The sequence below is a fragment of the Cherax quadricarinatus genome, chromosome 70 (genome assembly GCF_038502225.1).
Source record: "Cherax quadricarinatus isolate ZL_2023a chromosome 70, ASM3850222v1, whole genome shotgun sequence".
NCBI classification, from domain to species: domain Eukaryota; kingdom Metazoa; phylum Arthropoda; class Malacostraca; order Decapoda; family Parastacidae; genus Cherax; species Cherax quadricarinatus.
Window position 1 is genome coordinate 20,639,186 of NC_091361.1, and position 6,000 is coordinate 20,645,185.

A 6,000-nucleotide genomic window follows, 5' to 3' on the forward strand; every position below is an offset into this window, starting at 1 on the left:
TCAGAGCCTGATCAACCAGGCTGTTGCTGCTGGCTGCACGCAAACCAACATACGAGCCACAGCCCGGCTGATCCGGAACTGACTTTAGGTGCTTGTCCAGTGCCAGCTTGAAGACTGCCAGGGGTGTGTGTATTTATGATTTATATTTTACATTTATATATTTAGGATAAATTCAATAACAATGGTATTTCATTTTTTTATGTTTGAGTTAATAATGTAATAAGGATATTATTATTATTATTATTATCATTATTATTATTATTATTGTAAGTTCCGTGGAGTTTCCTTAAAAATTAGATAAAACAAATAAAAATGTTGAGTGTTGGCCAGACAAGACTGTAGCACTTTTATCAAGCATACCTCGGGTGGGGTTAGAACTCCAGGTCACAGATATTGTATTTTGTTGGGATTTTTAACACTGGAGGGTTAGCCAACCAGGATAACAAAAGAAAGTCATCCAGGACTGTCTGTCTTATTTCCATTGTGGTCTTCAATCTTGTCTCCCAGGATGCCACCCACACCAGTCCACTAACACCCAGGTACCTACTTGCTGCTAGGTGAATATGACAACAGGTGTAAGGAAACACATCGAAATATTTCTACCCCGCCAGGAATCGAACCCGGACCCTCCGTATGTGAAGCGAGAACTTTGCCAGCCAGGTCACCCAGGATGCCACCCACACCAGTCCACTAACACCCAGGTACCCACTTGCTGCTAGGTGAACAGGACAACAGGTGTAAGGAAACATGTTGAAATGCGTCATTAAGTAATGTGTCATTAAGTAATGTCATTAACTAATAGCGGGTAGGACACTGTAACTGTTGTGTCATTAAACAATTCAAACTTTAAATTCATTTGTTTATTTTTAAGTTGTACAAAGTTAATAAAGTTTACATTTAATAAAACACTGATGGACACAAAACAAAGCCATTAACTAGTATGTAAGACATTTCAGACAAAAATACAAAATAACAAAGATAGCTAATAAATAATGGTACAATTTTTAAAAATATGACTTAATGTTGTAATGTGATTCAATAATATTGAGTTAAGTAAGACTTGTACAACAGTTAACTACAATTATATGTACAATAATGTTGAGTTAAGTAAGACTTGTACAAAAGTTAACTACAATTATATGTACAATGATGTTGAGTTAAGTAAGACTTGTACAACAGTTAACTACAGTTATATGTACAATAATATTGAGTTAAGTAAGACTTGTACAACAGTTAACTACAATTATATGTACAATAATATTGAGTTAAGTAAGACTTGTACAACAGTTAACTACAATTATATGTACAATAATATTGAGTTAAGTAAGACTTGTACAACAGTTAACTACAATTATATGTACAATAATATTGAGTTAAGTAAGACTTGTACAACAGTTAACTACAGTTATATGTACAATAATATTGAGTTAAGTAAGACTTGTACAACAGTTAACTACAGTTATATGTACAATAATGTTGAGTTAAGTAAAACTTGTACAACAGTTAACTACAGTTATATGTACAATAATGTTGAGTTAAGTAAGACTTGTACAACAGTTAACTACAATTATATGTACAATAATGTTGAGTTAAGTAAGACTTGTACAACAGTTAACTACAATTATATGTACAATAATGTTGAGTTAAGTAAGACTTGTACAACAGTTAACTACAGTTATATGTACAATGATGTTGAGTTAAGTAAGACTTGTACAACAGTTAACTACAATTATATGTACAATAATGTTGAGTTAAGTAAGACTTGTGCAACAGTTAACTACAATTATATGTACAATAATGTTGAGTTAAGTAAGACTTGTACAACAGTTAACTACAGTTATATGTACAATAATGTTGAGTTAAGTAAGACTTGTACAACAGTTAACTACAGTTATATGTACAATAATGTTGAGTTAAGTAAGACTTGTACAACAGTTAACTACAGTTATATGTACAATAATGTTGAGTTAAGTAAAAGTTGTACAACAGTTAACTACAATTATATGTACAATAATATTGAGTTAAGTAAGACTTGTACAACAGTTAACTACAATTATATGTACAATGATGTTGAGTTAAGTAAGACTTGTACAACAGTTAACTACAATTATATGTACAATAATGTTGAGTTAAGTAAGACTTGTACAACAGTTAACTACAATTATATGTACAATAATGTTGAGTTAAGTAAGACTTGTACAACAGTTAACTACAGTTATATGTACAATAATGTTGAGTTAAGTAAGACTTGTACAACAGTTAACTACAATTATATGTACAATAATATTGAGTTAAGTAAGACTTGTACAACAGTTAACTACAATTATATGTACAATAAAAGGTACATAATGTACAAGAAGTACACTTTTAAAAATATGATTTATTATTTTAAACTCATTCATTGATCTTCAGTTTTGTGGGATGACTGAATAAAGAAGTTGGTGATAAAGGAACTTACTAAGTTACAGTAGAAATATAATGACTGAATAAAGAAGTTGGTGATAAAGGAACTTACTAAGTTACAGTAGAAATATAATGACTGAATAAAGAAGTTGGTGATAAAGGAACTTACTAAGTTACAGTTACGGAAAAAAAAATCCCCCCCCAGTACCAACAATACCACCAGTCCGATAACATTCTTCTTTGCAAATATACAGGGTCTAAAGCCAGCAACAAACAACAAAATACCTTTCATCCGTGGACTGCTTGCAGAGGCAAAGGCAATGTTCGCGGCTTTCACTGAGACCCACATAAAGGATCACTTGGACAACGAAATATGGATCCCAGGTTACAACATATACAGATGTGACAGAGTGAACAGGCAAAAGGGGGGGAGGGTTGGCCTGTACACTGCAGAGTCACTTGTTTGCACAGAACTGCTTAATGCCTCAAATGATGTAGTGGAAGTTTTAGCAGTAAAGGTCGAGAACCAAAACCTAGTCATTGTGGTAGTCTACAAGCCTCCGGATGCAACATCCCAGCAATTCCAGGAACAGCTGTTAAAAATTGACCACTGTCTGGAAAATCTTCCAGCTCCTGCACCCAACATCTTGCTCCTGGGGGATTTCAACTTAAGGCACCTAAAATGGAGGAATATAGCAAATAATATTGTTGCAGTAATAACACCAGGAGGCAGCTCTGATGAAAACTCACACTCACACGAGCTTTTAAATCTCTGCACAAAATTCAATTTAAACCAGCAAATAATAGAGCCTACTAGACTGGAGAATACACTAGACCTCATCTTCACTAACAATGATGATCTGATAAGAAATGTCACCATATCAAAAACAATATACTCAGATCACAACATAATTGAGGTTCAGACATGTATGCGTGGAGCCCCAGACCGACAAAATGAGACTAGTCACGAGGGAGCATTCACCAAATTCAACTTCAATAACAAAAACATAAAGTGGGACCAAGTAAACCAAGTCCTAACCGATATAAGCTGGGAAGATACACTAAGCAACACAGACCCCAACTTATGCCTAGAACAGATTAACTCGGTGGCACTCGATGTATGCACAAGGCTTATTCCTCTAAGAAAAAGGAGGAGTAGATGTAAAATAGAAAGAGACAGGCGCTCCCTTTACAGGCGACGGAAAAGAATAACAGAGCGGCTAAAAGAGGTCAATATATCTGAAATGCGTAGGGAGACACTGGTCAGAGAAATAGCAAGCATCGAACTTAAGCTAAAAGAATCCTTTAGGAGTCAGGAATCGCGGGAAGAACTAAAAGCCATAAATGAAATCGAAAGAAACCCAAAGTATTTCTTCTCCTATGCCAAATCAAAATCGAGAACAACGTCCAGTATTGGGCCCCTACTTAAACAAGATGGGTCCTACACAGATGACAGCAAGGAAATGAGTGAGCTACTCAAGTCCCAATATGACTCAGTTTTTAGCAAGCCGCTAACCAGACTGAGAGTCGAAGATCAAAATGAATTTTTTATGAGAGAGCCACAAAATTTGATTAACACAAGCCTATCCGATGTTATCCTGACGCCAAATGACTTCGAACAGGCGGTAAATGACATGCCCATGCACTCTGCCCCAGGGCCAGACTCATGGAACTCTGTGTTCATCAAGAACTGCAAGAAGCCCCTATCACGAGCCTTTTCCATCCTATGGAGAGGGAGCATGGACACGGGGGTCGTCCCTGAGTTACTAAAAACAACAGACATAGCCCCACTCCACAAAGGGGGCAGTAAAGCAATAGCAAAGAACTACAGACCAATAGCACTAACATCCCATATCATAAAAATCTTTGAAAGGGTCCTAAGAAGCAAGATCACCACCCATCTAGAAACCCATCAGTTACACAACCCAGGGCAACATGGGTTTAGAACAGGTCGCTCCTGTCTGTCTCAACTATTGGATCACTACGACAAGGTCCTAAATGCACTAGAAGACAAAAAGAATGCAGATGTAATATATACAAACTTTGCAAAAGCCTTCGACAAGTGTGACCATGGCGTAATAGCGCACAAAATGCATGCTAAAGGAATAACAGGAAAAGTCGGTCGATGGATCTATAATTTCCTCACTAACAGAACACAGAGAGTAGTCGTCAACAGAGTAAAGTCCGAGGCAGCTACGGTGAAAAGCTCTGTTCCACAAGGCACAGTACTAGCTCCCATCTTGTTCCTCATCCTCATATCCGACATAGACAAGGATGTCAGCCACAGCACCGTGTCTTCCTTTGCAGATGACACCCGAATCTGCATGACAGTGTCTTCCATTGCAGACACTGCAAGGCTCCAGGCGGACATCAACCAAATCTTTCAGTGGGCTGCAGAAAACAATATGAAGTTCAACGATGAGAAATTTCAATTACTCAGATATGGTAAACATGGGGAAATTAAATCTTCATCAGAGTACAAAACAAATTCTGGCCACAAAATAGAGCGAAACACCAACGTCAAAGACCTGGGAGTGATTATGTCGGAGGATCTCACCTTCAAGGACCATAACATTGTATCAATCGCATCTGCTAGAAAAATGACAGGATGGATAATGAGAACCTTCAAAACTAGGGAGGCCAAGCCCATGATGACACTCTTCAGGTCACTTGTTCTATCTAGGCTGGAATATTGCTGCACTCTAACAGCACCTTTCAAGGCAGGTGAAATTGCTGACCTAGAAAATGTAGAGAGAACTTTCACGGCGCGCATAACGGAGATAAAACACCTCAATTACTGGGAGCGCTTGAGGTTTCTAAACCTGTATTCCCTGGAACGCAGGAGGGAGAGATATATGATTATATACACCTGGAAAATCCTAGAGGGACTAGTACCGAACTTGCACACGAAAATCACTCACTACGAAAGCAAAAGACTTGGCAGACGATGCACCATCCCCCCAATGAAAAGCAGGGGTGTCACTAGCACGTTAAGAGACCATACAATAAGTGTCAGGGGCCCGAGACTGTTCAACTGCCTCCCAGCACACATAAGGGGGATTACCAACAGACCCCTGGCAGTCTTCAAGCTGGCACTGGACAATCACCTAAAGTCAGTTCCTGATCAGCCGGGCTGTGGCTCGTACGTTGGTTTGCGTGCAGCCAGCAGCAACAGCCTGGTTGATCAGGGGCTGATCCACCAGGAGGCCTGGTCACAGACCGGGCCGCGGGGGCGTTGACCCCCGAAACTCTCTCCAGGTAAACAGTAGAAATATAATGAGACGATGTGAGTAATTAGTTTTGTATGGAAGTTGGAGGAACAACAGAGTTAAATGAGACGGTTTTGTTTGACAGAATATTGATGGTTCAGTTATGTTTGCCAGATGTTATTTACCAATACTTCTGAATCATCTTCTTGGTGTTTTTAGTGCCAGACCTAGTTCCTGGGCCTTTTGTGTATTCATATGCTCTTGCACTACCTTCCACAGGATGGATATGGGCTGCACAATAAACTAGTAACTTCGGTGGCAAAATCTAAAAACTAATCATGGAGGCCACCAGAGGACTGACTGGACATAATATCTTGAACATTGTTAA